At 35.4% G+C, this 16,275-nt stretch overlaps 1 protein-coding gene and 3 pseudogenes across 1 annotated transcript in view; 2 read left to right on the top strand and 2 right to left on the bottom strand.

The window, feature by feature from the left end:
- LOC145672143 (alkaline phosphatase, tissue-nonspecific isozyme-like) overlaps positions 1-16,275 on the bottom strand; it is a 689,601-nt gene that overhangs the window by 252,652 nt on the left and 420,674 nt on the right. The window lies entirely within an intron of this gene.
- On the top strand, positions 4,749-6,127 carry LOC145672141 (NADH-ubiquinone oxidoreductase chain 4 pseudogene; annotated as a pseudogene).
- On the top strand, positions 6,327-7,511 carry LOC145672142 (NADH-ubiquinone oxidoreductase chain 5 pseudogene; annotated as a pseudogene).
- On the bottom strand, positions 10,522-15,510 carry LOC145671977 (cytochrome c oxidase subunit 1 pseudogene; annotated as a pseudogene).

Below are 16,275 nucleotides of genomic sequence, written 5' to 3'. Positions count from 1 at the left end.
ATCATTTTATTAGAAACAAAGTAACAAGCCTATGTGAAATTCGATTTAATCTTATTCAAAGTACTGTCCTTTGCTAACAATGTACTTATCCCAACGTTGAATGCATAACTCGAAGCATTTCTGGAAGGTTTTATTTTGGAAGGGCGTTTGGCTGCTCTGTCGTGGCCTTCTCAATTGTCAAGAATTGTATCAGAACGTTTCCCTTTAAGCACGATTTTAATTTTGGGGAAGAACCAGAAGTTACACGGTGCTATATCTGGAGAGCATAGTGAATGAGGACAGACAAGAATATTCTTTTCGGCCAAACACTCGCGTATCAAATGCAGGGTGTGGCACCGGCGAGTTTTCGTGGTGAATTAGGAAGCCATTTCCAAATTTAATCGACGGTTAAAATGCATTCCACGGACCCATACGAGATGTTTAATTCTTCGGAAAGCTCTTAAATAGTCATTCGCCTGTTTGGACAAATGATTTTCGTCACTTTTTGCAGGTTTTCATCTGATTTTGACGTCGAAGGACGTCTCGATCGTTGCTCATTTTCAACCGAATCCTTGCCACTTTTGAATCGCTCATACTACTTGCAAACAGTCTTCAATGCCACCGCCTCAAAGCCATACACTTATTTTCACATTTCGTGAGCTTCTTTGGCACTTTTTTGCAGCTTAGAGCAAAATGCAGGCGCGTGATAGACATTCTTAACAAGTCATCACTCTTCTGCCTCTGGAAACCAACATGTCACAACTCGTTCAAACTCGACACTGACTGTGCCAAATATTAGGCTGCTGGCATTACTAGTTGAAATGGATTATATATATATATATATATATATATATATATATATATATATATATATATATATATATATATATATATATATATGGGGGGGAGGGTACTGTGAAGGAAAAATATCTCTTCCTTTCTCTCACTCTCAATCTTCATTTCACAGGTCAACCTTTCATCCTGATAAGCAGTGGCCTAACTTAAGCATACAGAAGAACGGATAGTTTTTTCTCTGTTTCTATTGGAAAGGCAATACGAAGCACTGGCTGGTTATTACAACTTTCAAGGAGAACTTGATAATGCTACTATGGCTTTGTGAAACTCATCACTATAGATCGGAAACCACCACTGTAGTGTTTCGTAAATTCAGGTCTGTAACACTCGCAATTTCGAAGCGATGTTTTTGTCCATTTACAACAAATCCTGGAAGGCATTTTTATCGAAATCCGAACCAGGGGGGTCTCACGTTGCTGTTTACTGAGACCCATCTGGGGACAGACAAGTTGAACGAGAGTTACCAAATTTTGGTCACGGATACCTTGGTCCAAACCAAAGACCAAGGCGAAGCACTTTTGTTAAAATTCGAACCAGAGGGGTCTCAGGAGGGACGTTTAGCGGGACATATAAAAGGAATATACAAAGTGACCGATATTACTGCCTAATTCATAGTTTTCACGATCGCTGAAATCAACTCCGATCGCATTAACTTCCAAATTCACCCTATTTGGCTGCGGGCTGGGAGTCACCGGGGCGGGATACCGAGACATAATAAAGTAATCAAAAATGACCGATATCAAATGTCAAATCTATACTTTTCTTGGTCGCTGAGATCAATGGTGACACTTCAATTAGTGATGACTTGCAAATTCACCTACCATTGTATGCCGGTCGAGGGGCAACGGGGGGATGCCGAGACATGTAAAAAGATTCCAAAATGGTCGATATTAGTGTCAAATCCATACTTTTCGCGCTCGCTGAAATGTATGGTGATAATACCACAGGCGTTGACTTCCAAATACTGCCCCCATGGGAAGAATGATTATATTCAGCTACTATATAATAATAACCGCATGCACATGACTTGCGATAATTCGTGTTGGTCTCTTCGCGATTCTCAGCGACTAATCGAAGGAGCGCAGACCAAAATGAAGTTTTCGCTGCTACGCGGTGGTAACTTCAATACCCCGACAGTAGATATATCTTTCGACTCGACGAAACCATGCCGCCAGTGGCACACTAGTGGCAATCTTTCGACGCGTCGCTATAGCGACGATCGACATTTATCAGCAAGTGGGCCACTAGGTGTTGACGACGTTTACGACGTGGGGTTTGAACTTACACGGCGTAATTACTGCATAGTATGTTATTTTCCTGGATTGTATGCTATTTCGTTTATTAGTGGGCACTAATTTGTCTCCAGATCCTCAAATGAATGAATTTCGGCGTGCACTTTGGTGTAAATAACCTTACAGAAAGAAGCCGGTTCGTTCCAAAGAGCAGAACTAAACTTAGTAAGATTTTAGTTATAGTTTCAGGTGGCAGCATAGGGTAGGGGCAACGTCCTGGACTCACGAGTAGAATAGGTTCAAAGCGTAGGTTGGAATCCTGGTCAAGACAAAGGTCGTTTTTTTTCACAAAGTGATCGTCAAGAATCGAAGAGTGACTTCTGATACTAAACAAGCAATCCGTAAGAATGTGGAAGCAAACACCTCTATTATGATAGAGACGATTTAAAAATGTTGGTTGAAAAAGGGCAAATAATAATTATGGGGGCTACTAGGACAATCCGAATCACTTAATTGGTCTGTGGTATCCACTTTTCATGTTATTGTTCTTTGAAAGATACACTATACCTTTTGATAAATATGTTTCGGGTAGAGTAACCGTTGGTGTATTGGTACCGTCCTCGACTTCCATACCGAAAATCTCGGTTTGAATCCCCCATCAGGTACTATGTTTTTCTCATAAAACATTCGCTACCAAGGAGAAGTTACAAGGCGAGAATCCGAATAAACAGTGCGTGCAGTCTTCATCATACAGAGTAATGATAATTAGTTTTCATATTTATATTCGTCTGTCTTCCTCTCTCTATATCCATCTTTCTTCACGTTTCCTTATCATATCTTGCATCTTTCTATTCTCTCTCTCTCTCACACACACACACACAAATTCACACTCTATGTCAAGGAAATACGCAATGTCTCTTTTTCTCCTTAGGGTTACCGAGTCTCAATCGAATCACTGCGATGACTCGTTTCAGCTCTAGCGTGTTCATTCTATCATTGCGAATTACAACGTTATATCCGCAATAGGTGGAATCGAGAGTGGATATAAGGAAGAGACAAATGTTCAGAAATGACTATAAAAGTCCTCTTTGGGATTATTTCAAGAGAGATTTTATTTATATTAATTTCACACAAAATTCGTGTCCATCCTATTATCCTTCAATTTGTTTTATCCACGTATGAAATGCGAAATATGAAAGATTTGCTATGTCTATAAGGAACCAACATCCAAGTTTCCTTTGTAACTTTTCATTATGATACAATTTCGACTTTTAATGTAGGCTCTTTCTGATAGAAATTTAGCAGTAAAATAGAACTCATTCAATTTTTCTTTCTGTCTTTTTTCTATATTTTCTTTCCTTTATATTTTCCTTTTCTTTGTTCATTTTGCATTAATAGTCTGGAATGGAATGTAGGACCTATGCTATTTACGAATTTTATTGTAATGTATTTCAGATCTGCACGATTAATAAATACTATCAAATTCGCAACCGAACCACGCGGAAAGACAGGATGTGTGTTAAACATTTGGCATGATCCTAGATATGTCTCGGAACTTTTCAGTTTCAATGGGAATTTACTACTTAATTTGATCACTAAGTTTGGTATTCATTTTGAAAGTGACTTAATGGATTTTACAAGCATCCTCTACATATTTATTTGAATAGTTCTGACAAAAATAAAAAACATTATTTCTACATTACTATTGGATTTCTAGAAACTGAACTTTATAATATTAGGTTATTTTCTTACTACGTTTAAATCCAATACTTTTTTCTGTGCTCCCTTTTCATTTTCTTTTTCTATCTCCTTTTCTCTCTCTGTCTCACTTCTGTATCTAACAGATATCTAGTTTTTCAATTTTTCATTGAGATATGTTCAAGTTTCTCTCTACATCAACTTATGAATCTCGTTTCGTCTCATGAGCTCCTCCGTGGTTAGCATACGCGCCTTTGGTGTGGAAATGAAATTATATTTGGAAGTATAAGAGGGTCAATAATTATTATAAGGATTAGGAGGAGTGGAGCTAAAGAAATTAGTAAGAAAAGGCTAGGTGTTAAAGTAAATATTTCATTTGATGCTAGTCTTGTAACATAAATAAATAAAACTAATATACCTCCAAAAAAAACTAGAAATGGGATGTAAGAAAATCAAGGGGATTCTCTTATGGTTGAAATAATTAAGCAGGTAGTAATGGTGTTAATAATAAGCATTAGTCCTATTGAGAGGGGGTGAGATATTTGAATTAGAATGAATCTTAAAACTACTAAAATTATAAGTAATATTCAGGTTATTTTAATTTCAAGAGGTAGTTTATTAAAATATTAGTTTTGGGGACTAAAGATAGGTTTGCACTTTCTCTTGATGCTTTTAGAATCTTATTCATTAATGGTTTACAAGACCAACGTTTTAATTAAACTATAAAAGCTTATGAAAATATTATTTATTTTATTTTCTTGTTTTCTAATTATTTTAGGAATAGCTTGTTTTGTTATTCAACGTAAGCATTTATTGATGGTTTTATTAAGACTTGAATTTATTGTGCTGATAAGTTTTTTACTTCTATCTTATTCTTTAGGTAGCCTGTATGTTGAAATTTATTTTTGTTTATTGTTTCTAACTTTTAGTGTTTGTGAGGGTAGTTTAGGCCTATCGATTTTGGTGTCTATTGTGCGAACTCATGGAGGTGATTATTTAAATTCTTTAGTTGTGTTACGATGCTAAAATATTTAATATTTATATTGTTTTTGATACCTTTAGGTTTTAATTTTAAATTATGGTGAGTTGTTCAGTTTTGTCTTATTGGAGTTTGTTTTTTATTTATAATAAGAAATAGTATAGGATTAGTTCCCTGGGAGGTGGGCTACTATTTGTGAAGTGATAGTTTGAGCTATTCATTGATTTTATTAAGTATTTGAATTGTTATTCTTATAATTATAGCTAGAGAAGGTGTCTTGAGAAGTTCATTTTATAGTGCAAGCTTTATTAGTTTAGTTTTATTGCTACTTATTTTACTTTACTTGAGATTTTCTTCTTCTAGATTGTTTATATTTTTTTTTGAGGGTCCTTTAATTCCTACACTATTTTTAATTTTGGGCTGAGGTTATCAGCCCGAACGAGTACAGGCAGGCATATATTTATTATTTTATACCCTGTTTGCTTCACTTCCACTTTTGATTGGTATTTTCTATTTAGAATATGTTAAGGGTAGTTTATTGATAATTAATATGAGAAGTGTAATAGATTTAGGAATTACATATTATATGTGATATTTTGCTTTAGTTATTGCTTTTTTAATTAAAATGCCTATATTTCTAGTTCATCTTTGGTTACCTAAAGCACATGTTGAAGCACCTGTAAGTGGTTCAATAATTTTGGCTGGAGTTTTATTGAAGCTAGGAGGGTACGGATTATTACGTATTATGTATTTTATAGAAAATGTAGCTGTAAGCATAAATTTAATTTGATTTGGTATTAGAGTTGTGGGTATTTGATCAGTTAGATTGGTATGTTTACGACAAGTTGATGTAAAGTCTTTAATTGCTTATTCTTCTGTCGCCCATATAGGCTTAGTGTTGATAGGCTTACTAACGATGGGACTATGAGGATTTAGAGGTGCTCTTACATTAATAATTGCTCACGGCCTGTGTTCTTCAGGATTATTTTGTCTTGCTAATATTTCTTATGAGCGTCTAGGAAGTCGAAGACTGTTAATTAATCGTGGAATACTATCTTTTATACCGAGTTTAGGGCTGTGATGATTTTTATTAAGAATTGCTAATATAGCTGCACCACCAACATTAAATTTATTAGGAGAAATTAGTTTGTTAAATAGAATTGTTGGCTGATCTTGATTGAGTATATTAGGGTTAGCCTTGCTTTCTTTTTTTAGAGCTGCCTATAGACTATATTTATATTCATATACCCAGCATGGAATACCTTATTCTAATTTATATTCTTGTTGAGGAGGAAGTGTGCGAGAATATTTATTATTGATATTACATTGGTTGCCTTTAAATTTATTAATTTTTTTTGCAGGGCCGAGATTCTTATGGCTGTAACTGCTTGAGTAGTTTAGAATAAAATTTTAGTTTGTGGAACTAAAGAAGGTTTAGTTGCCCTTAGGCCATGGTTTGACCTTTTTCAATTTGTATGACTAGATTTGTCTTTTTAAATAGAATAAGTATTCTTTTATTCATAATAGGCTTGAGTTTTTTAATCAATAGATATAGTGTATTTATTGAATGAGAAGTTATTTCTTTTAATAGAAATAAAATTATTATAACTCTTCTATTTGACTGAATATCATTTATGTTTATAAGATTTGTACTTTATATTTCTAGAATAGTAATTTATTACAGTGAACAGTATATGAGGTCCGAGCGATATCTTAATCGGTTTATTATGCTCGTATTAATATTTGTTCTTTCAATAGTTTTATTAATTGTTTCCCCTAATTTAATTAGAATCCTACTTGGTTGGGACGGACTAGGATTAGTATCATACTGTTTAGTAATTTATTATGAAAATGTGCGGTCTTATAATGCAGGCATGTTGACTGCCCTTTCTAATCGTATTGGAGACGTAGCAATTTTATTAGCTATTGCTTGAATATTAAATTATGGAAGTTGAAATTATGTTTTTTATTTGCATAGAGTTTTAAATAAAAATGAGATAGTAATTATTTCTAGTTTGATTATTTTGGCAGCAATAACGAAAAGTGCACAAATCCCTTTTTCTGCGTGATTACCAGCAGCAATAGCTGCTCCTACACCAGTATCAGCATTAGTTCACTCTTCTACACTTGTAACTGCTGGAGTTTATTTGTTAATTCGTTTTAGAGATGTTTTATTGAGTGTTTATATAGGAGATGTATTGCTTTTATTATCAGGATTGACAATATTTATAGCTGGCATCGGTGCTAATTACGAGTATGACTTAAAGAAGATTATTGCTTTATCCACTTTAAGCCAGCTTGGTCTTATAATAATAATTTTGTCTATGGGATTTCCTGTATTAGCTTTTTTTCACTTATTGACACATGCCTTATTTAAGGCATTACTTTTTTTATGTGCGGGAGCAATTATTCATGGTGTGGGTGATACACAAGATATTCGTAGAATAGGAGCACTTGTAAGTCAAATACCACTCACTTTATCTTGTTTAAATGTAGCTAATTTAGCTTTATGTGGGATACCATTTTTAGCTGGATTTTATTCTAAGGACTTAATTTTGGAAATTTCTTCTTTGTCTTTAATTAATGTAGTCAGCTTTTTCTTATTATTTTTTTCTACAGGCCTAACTGTATGTTATTCAGTACGTTTAAGATTTTATTTAACGGGAAAGGGCTTTGGGGGTGCTAATATTCATTCTATTAGTGATAATGAAGGTTGAGTGATATGTAAGGGAATATTAGGATTGGTAGTAATGGCAATTTTAGGAGGCGCGACATTGAGTTGATTAATTTTTCCTGGTGTTAATTGTGTTGTTCTACCTTTACATCTAAAAATGGGTGCTCTACTTGTGAGTGTAGTAGGTTTGTGGGTTGGTATTTTATTATCAAGCTATTCTATCGGACAGTTTTTAGTGTGTATGAAATTTTATTTTAGTTCTACAATAATAGGAAGCATGTGATTTTTACCTTATTTATCAACAAATTATATTATTAAATTACCTTTATATATAGGGGGTGCATATTATAATAACATTGATCAAGGGTGGAGAGAATGTCTTGGTGCTCAAGGGATGTATAGTAGTTTTAAGGACGGTTCAATATTAATTCAACATTCACAAGATAATTTATTTAAAATGTATTTATTAATTTTTTTAATTTTTACAATTTTCCTTTGCTTCTTTATATTTGTGTATTTGGGTAGCTTATACTGAAAGCATAGTACTGAAGATACTAAGAAGAATTATATTCCCTAAATATACTCCCTGAGAAGAGCACTCTCTTTTTTACCCCGAAAAGGTAATGTAATATTTATACTAAGGGGGCTATAATTATTTTATATTAAGAGATGTTAACGGTACAATCCGCTAAAGATAAAGTTAGCAGCTTCTTCTTGATTATTCACATCTCCTTAGTTGGGGTGATGGAATACCCAATAGTATCATTAACAGTGAAATGCCTCTTTTTGGCTTCAACTAACAAGCAGGGGTCAAGAGACCAAAGGTTCAGGTCGAAACTGAGTGCAATTGTTTGCTTCCTGCTTATGAGATAAGTTGACAGCAACACCTTTTGGATGCAAACCAAATATTATATTTAACTATTATCCCATTTTATTAGTCGGCTCATGTTAGAGATCCTTGATTTCATTCATGATAAAGGCCCACTAAGAGAATTACTAGGAATGTTAATCTAACGAGAGATCAAGATAATGTATTAGTATTGTTAATAGTAATTGTTATTGGGAGTAGAAGGGCAATTTCTACATCAAAGATGAGGAAGATTACAGCGATAAGGAAGAATCGTAATGAGAAAGGAATTCGGGCTGATGATTTAGGGTCGAATCCACATTCAAAGGGGGAATTTTTTTCTCGGTCATTAATAACTTTTTTGGAAAGAAGAGTTGAAATAGCTATAACGATTAGGGAAATAATGATAGTTAATAGACCAGTTGTTAGAACTGTATTAATTGCCTATTTCATTTAAATGATCTTTTTGATTGGAAGTCAAGTATACTATATATATTAAATAGGCTAACCTCCTCATCAATAAATAGAAATATAAAGGAATAGTCACACTACATCTACAAAATGTCAGTATCAGGCGGCAGCCTCAAATCCAAAATGGTGCGTAGGAGAAAAATGTGATAAGAGGTGGCGTAATAAACAAGTGGCTAGGAATGTAGAACCAATGATAACGTGAAGACCGTGGAAGCCTGTTGCTATAAAGAATGTTGAGCCGTAAACAGCGTCTGCAATAGTGAATGGGGCTTCATAATACTCGTATGCTTGTAGTGCAGTAAAATATAAGCCAAGGAGGATTGTAAGTAGTAGACCTTGAGTGGCTTGAGTGTGATTACCTTCTATTAATCTGTGATGAGCTCATGTTACAGTAACTCCTGAGGCGAGTAGGATTGCAGTGTTGAGTAAGGGAATATGTATTGGGTTGAATGGAACGATGCCTATTGGAGGTCAGAAAGATCCAATTTCTACTGTTGGTGCTAATCTACTATGAAAGAAGGCCCAAAAAAATGAGACGAAAAAGAATACCTCAGAAATAATAAATAGGATTATGCCTCACCGAAGTCCTAATGTGACTTGCATAGTGTGTAATCCTTGATATGTTCCTTCTCGAGTCACATCCCGCCATCATTGAATTATGGTTAATAGTGTAATTAGTATCCCTAGGAAAAATAGGGAAGGGTCATATTGATGAAATCACTTAGTGAGACCTGTGGTTGTAATTAAGGCCCCTAGAGCTCCAGTAAGTGGTCAGGGGCTTTGATCAACAAGGTGGTAAGGGTGATTTTGTGGTGCTGACATAAGTAACTTCTCTTGAATATAGTGTGACTAGGACGGCGAATACATATGATTGGATTACTGCGACAGCAGATTCTAGTATTAGAAGGGTAATTTGTCCGATTATTAGTAATGAAAGTATGGAAAGAGATAAAGAAGGGCCTGTATTACCTAGTAAGGTTAAGAGGAGATGTCCTGCAATTATATTTGCTATTAATCGAACAGCTAGGGTCCCAGGTCGAATGATGTTACTAATTATTTCAATGCATACTATAAAGGGTATGAGAGGGGCCGGAGTTCCAGAAGGAACGAGATGTGCAAATATATGTTGAGTGTGGTTAATTCAGCCATAGATTATGAAACTTATTCAAAGGGGCAGAGCGAGAGTTAATGTAAAAGTTAGATGTCTAGAGCTAGTAAATACATAAGGGAATAGGCCTATAAAATTATTAAATAGGATGAAGGAGAATAAAGAAATGAATAGGAAGGTTCTTCCTTGATGACTAGTAGGACCAAAAATAGTTTTGAATTCCTTATGAAGGGTTAAGGTAATTTTATTTCATAAAATGTTTGGACGTCCTGGCAGAAATCAAAATGGGATTGGAATAATTAGAAGTCCAATTACTGTTCTAAGTCAATTAAATGACATGTTTATAATTGAAGTAGAGGGATCAAATGTTGAAAAAAGATTTGTTATCACTTTCAGTTTATGGTTGTTTTTTTTAATGTTAGTGCTATTTAAGGAAGGATGAGGCGTGTTTGAATTAAAATATATAATAGATGCAAATAAGAGGTAGCACAAGGAAAATATAATAAATAAGATGAGTCATTTTAGGGGAGATATTTGTGGGATAGAAAAATACTATTAAGTAGTAATTTAAGCTTGACATGCTTACGTTATAATTTAACTAATTTTTCCATTAGGAGTAATTGTTACTTTACTATCTTTTGGTTTAAGAGACCATTGCTTACTTTCAGCCACCTAATGAAAGTTCTTGTATTATTTTTGTTATTCAGTTAATAAATACTGAATGAGGGCAGGCCTCAACAACAATTGGTATGAAACTATGATTTGCACCACAAATTTCTGAACATTGACCGAAAAATAAGCCTGTGCGTGTAATATTAGCTGCTACTTGATTTAAACGTCCTGGGGTGGCATCTGCTTTAATGCCAAAGGCAGGCATAGCTCATGAGTGAAGAACATCGGCAGCGGTAATTAGAATACGAATGTCAATATTAATAGGTAATACGATGCGATTGTCCACATCTAGAAGACGAAATGAATTAGGACTTATTTCATTGATGGGTACTATGTAAGAATCAAATTCTGTTAAGGAGAAGTCGGAATATTCGTAACTTCAGTATCATTGGTGTCCAATTGTTTTAAGAGTAATTGCTGGCTGGTGAATTTCGTCTAGTAAGTATAAGAGTCGTAAAGATGGGAGGGCGATAAAGATTAGTGTAATAGCAGGCAAAATTGTTCAAATAGTTTCTAGGGTTTGGCCTTCTAATAAATTACGATTAATATATGTATTTGGTAGGAGAGAGGCTAGTAGATAGCCTACGAGGACTGTAATTATAGTTACAATGAGTATTGTATGATCATGAAAAAATACTATTTGTTCTATTACAGGGGACGCTGCATCTTGAAGTCCTAGTTGATTTCAAATGGCCATTTCTAAAGAAGATGTTTATTCTTATGTTTGGGGCTTAGGCCCAATGCACTTATCTGCCACCTTAGAAGTTTGTTAATAAGGGAAGTTCTGCGTAACTATGCTCTGCTGGCGGCAAGTTCTGGAATCATTCTAAAGATGTTGTTTGTTGGTCCGAGAAGACTACTGGTCGAGCTCTCGCAAAGGCTTCTCACATAATAATTACAAGTACTAATACGGCGACGAAGGAAAGGAATGAGCCAATACTTGATACTATATTTCATGTAGTGTAGGCATCTGGATAATCTGAGTACCGGCGAGGTATCCCACTTAAACCTAAGAAATGTTGAGGAAAGAATGTGATGTTTACTCCTATGAATATTACTAGGAATTGAATTTTTAGTCATGTAGGATTTATTGTTGTTCCTCTGAATAGAGGGAACCAATGGATAAGTCCTGCCATGATGGCAAATACAGCACCCATAGATAGTACATAATGAAAATGTGCTACTACATAATAAGTGTCATGGAGAACAATGTCTAAGGATGAATTTGCTAATACAACTCCCGTGAGACCTCCAACAGTAAATAGGAAAATAAAACCTAAAGTTCATAAGATTGAAGGTGAGTAAGTTATTTGTGCTCCATGAAGTGTGGCAATTCATCTGAATACCTTAATTCCTGTAGGAACAGCAATGATTATTGTGGCAGCAGTAAAATAGGCACGAGTACCAACGTCTATACCAACAGTGAATATATGATGAGCCCCCCGATCATTCGATTCGATTCCCGGCAGAAGCTCATGTGGTTCGGATTCCACGTTGATCAGTAGGTCCACGTTTCATATAGCCTCGCTGCTGGACAGTACGTTAAACTCAAAATCAACTCAACTCAACTCTTTTCGTCTCATTTTTATTCTTTCACTTTATTGACACTAATAAATGTATATTTTGAAATTTGAATTGTGCTCATGTTGTTGCTGATTTTAATATGGAAGAGAGGAAAGTGGGAGAGGGATATTTCTAAGAGACACAATTGTGGGATAAGGAGGTATATATTGGATGGCTAGCTGCAAGGTATTAGCTGTCGCTTTTTTATGCGGAGTGTATAAGTTCAGTAATTCACCATGAATATAGTCAATCGGAAGTGTCTTGTAACGAAGAAATAACAACATGAATTACTAAATCTCTTTTAACAAACTATCGAGATCTGAGAGTCAACAAACTTTACACGTTCCTGTACCGATTACCTCGAAACCCCGGTAGCCAGAATTAGCCCGGGATAGGGGACTTATATATTTAAAAAATGACAATCTCAGCAAAATACAGACGTCTTTTAGTGTGAGAGAAAAAACGAATTAAATCTCCCATTTCTAGTTCTATTAATCTTGTAGTTCTGAGTCTGTGTCCAAATTACTGACAGAAATAAGGACAATGAATTATGATTACTTTGCAGAACATTCCACTTTATTATCACCTTCCGGTTTGCTTAGTTGTGAAAAATTATAGTATATTGCTATACTATGTAAAGTATGTATACTGTTGCTGATTTCTGATGACAATCAGAAACAGAGGCAAATGATAAATTACAGTAATAGTTTTCTATTAAGAGGGAAGTATAACTACTTTTATTTTAACAATTTTTTGGCTTAAAATGTTTGTTCGAGATCATTTCCTTCCCGCTCAACGTTGGATACGGAATGCAAGAACATATTTAGATTTTGATTATTGATTCCAGTATATTTTAAGCATCATTTCTCGGATCTGGGTCTTGCAATATGTCGATATTATATTGACACATATCAACATTCGATATCGCAAATATATCAACATCGATATATCTAAATACTAAATTTTCAATATCGATCTTGTTGGGGCACCTAAGACTTGCGATGGGTGACGAACAAAACTTAATGTTTACAATAATGTTTTCCAATGACAATTTCTTTATTACCACAAATAGCAATGTAAATAAATCCGATTGCAAATTTGCAATATTATATACTGAAATTTCTTAGGCGCCAAAACTTTTCTCTTCCCGAAAAAGAAAGAAAAGAAAAGCACCTGTCAGAAACAAGTACTTCGAACTTAGACCTAGAATTTATCATAAGAAAATGTTTTTGTTTCTCTCTCTCGGAGATTTCCATCCCATTTTGACTTTGAGACTGCTCATTGACAAAAACTGCACACATGACTGCTACATGCAGACATGCTCTTAGGCAGAATCAGAGATTGGGAAATAAAACGAAATGAAATGAAACCTTTGAGTTTTAAGTCCCACAGTTATGCCGGTTAGGCTAAAGGAGACGGTGATGATGAGTAATGAATGAAATGGTGGAATGAAGAAAGTGCGAGGAAACGGCAGAATCCCGAGAAAACGCACGCGCACGGTGTTTGTCGACCACAAAGTTCACTTGGCGGGGGCTTGGATCGAACCGGGACCCCAAGCACCAGAGGTGAACGGTCTACCACTGAGCCACCTAACTGAACTAGCCAATCAGATCTCGTGATGTAACTTAATTGCTAAAATGAAATGGATACCACTAACAGAAGGCATTTAGCCATACCAAAACTTTAGTGTAAATGCTTACCAGTACAGAAAGTAATAACTTCAAAATTTTACATCATTTCATCTCTAGATTAAAATGCTTCTTGCCTGCCTCTATTCTCATGAGTTCATACTTCTCTCTCTCTCTCTCTCTCTCTCTTTCTTTCTCTTTTTTTCTCTCTCTCTCTTTCTCTAAGAGACAGAAAAAAGTAATGGTTTTAATGTTAAAAAAATAACGAAAAAAGAAAGTTAATATTTTGAGATCTCTGCGCGCCATGCCATTTCCTAGTTTCCTTTTGCAGACATCATTTCCGCCATTTTGAAGCAGTTTCAAAGTCGGTTGCCCACAAGTGATAACGTACGTTGTGGAGAGAGAGAGTTGATGATAGGTGAGTTGTAGAGAACGAAGAAAAGAAAAATAATAATAAAAAAAAGCGAGACGATATTTCTCATAAAAGATACACAAGTAGGGAAGCGATTTCGTACCACCAGAATCGCCTACAGGAAGCTATATTTGAAGCATCTAGGGTACAAAATGGTCTATTTTATGTTGTATGTGGAGAAAGTGGAGGGAGTTAGTCCTTGATGCGATATAGACGGTTTTTCTTTCTATGAGTGTGTGTTTTTCTGGCACACATGTTCGGGGTGGTAGAGCGGGTTGAGAGGTGGTAGAGAGTAAAAAAGGGGTGAGTTCTAGCTTCTCGTTTTTATCAACCCTTGAAATGTTATCAGAGTCTATTCCTGTAACGAAATAGAGAAAAGGAAAGACTTAAGCTTATATTGCGAAAATGTTCTCTGCGCAACGACTCAAAACCCGCACACACAGTGCCTCAAACGACTTTCTAACTCTTTATGTTGACTGTCGTCTAAAGCTGAAGCAAGCTATCATCAGTTCCGCCATTTTCTCTCTCAGTTTTCTGACATGTTCTCTCGCCTTTCTATCTTTCTTTTCCCACACCACTGCAGTAGATCTCCTGAGCCACACACATCAACCATCAAGTCCTTATAACAAATGCTGAGTCACGGTTATATATGTCCAATAATTTGATGTTAGTATTCTTGTCTGCATCTAAATAGTGGAAACCATAATTCATAGCTTCATAATATGTGTAAATCAGATGTAAATGGTGTAACATTTCAAGATACGTGACGAAATATGCAGACATTGATGTCTTTTTGTGGGTTATTCTTTCTTGGAGGTTTGAGACTCAGAAGAAGTATTAAGGACATACTATGCAATCATTGCGTACAATCTGCCCAAATATTATCCCCTCTACTGTCCCGATTCACCAGGTTTTGCGAGCCATTTGTATTAAATTGTGTCTCTGAGTATCTATATTTACATGCAACTTAACATATTCTCAACATCACCCCATATTATTCAATCTATCTGATTTTGTAAGCAAATGAGCAAATATATGTACCCTATTTTCTTTGTAAATAATGAACTGAATCTACAAATATTCCATTGCACTTTATATATTAGCGGAATCTGATCTTTCAAGCTGGTGGGTTAGAAAATGCAACAAAGTAGAGGTAGTAATCTTATTCACATGAGTATAATTATATCTTCTTAAGTTATCTACGTTATTGGAAGTAGTGATGATTAGAGGTCTACGCGAGTACAAAACTAAATCACACTCACACTCTTACTGAATTCCATCAGGACGTACATCTGCTACATCTCGGTCCGTATCCGATAACACATCCTCATCCGTACTGCATTCCAACAGGACCCATATCCGCAACATCGAGTTCCGTATCCGAACCCACATTCCTACTGCTTTCCATCAGGACCTTGGTCTGTATCCGACTTTGGCGTGGGAGACACGGGTTCGATTCCCGGCGGGAGCTCATGTGCTTCGGATTCCACGTTAATCAGTTGGTCCCGTCTCATATAACCTCGTTGCTGAAAGGGACGTTAAACTTAAAATCAACTCAACTCAACCCGAACCTGAATTCCTACCACATTCCATTAGGACTCATATCCACACACATCTGTATCCGTCCCTCCATCTCAGGTAATGAGACAAGAGATATGTAAAACGTGTTTGTTCCATAATAGTTATCCAATTATAACAATTAGTAAGTTCCTCCCTTTTATAATTTGCTGGATACTATGATATAAATAAAATTCAAGATAAATATTCAATACTATCTCTTTCTATTGTACATTAACTACGCTGAACAGGGCCGTAACTTGTGGAGGAACAGGAGGGGGGCAACTGCTCTCCCAGGGAAGTTTCCCACCGTTCGAGGGAGGCCCATTTTAAGACAAAATTTTCTTATTCCATATACGATACGAACATGAAATTATAAATGAAGCATCAAACAGGTTCACATTACACAAACAAAACAGCACACAAAAGGTAAAAAACAAAAATCAGTCCTGGGTACATTTCAGTGAAAAATGTTCACTATTAGGGGCCCTAGAAATAAAATTTATTCGTATGACTGAGATTTGTCAATATTGTCCCATTAATTAATATGTCATGTATGGAGCTGGCCCAGGGGCGTAAGTACTAGCCCCGCAGATCTTG

The sequence above is a fragment of the Thermobia domestica genome, chromosome 15 (genome assembly GCF_964235325.1).
Source record: "Thermobia domestica chromosome 15, izTheDome1.hap1.1, whole genome shotgun sequence".
Lineage (NCBI taxonomy): Eukaryota > Metazoa > Arthropoda > Insecta > Zygentoma > Lepismatidae > Thermobia > Thermobia domestica.
This window is presented reverse-complemented; position numbering and strand designations above follow the sequence as displayed.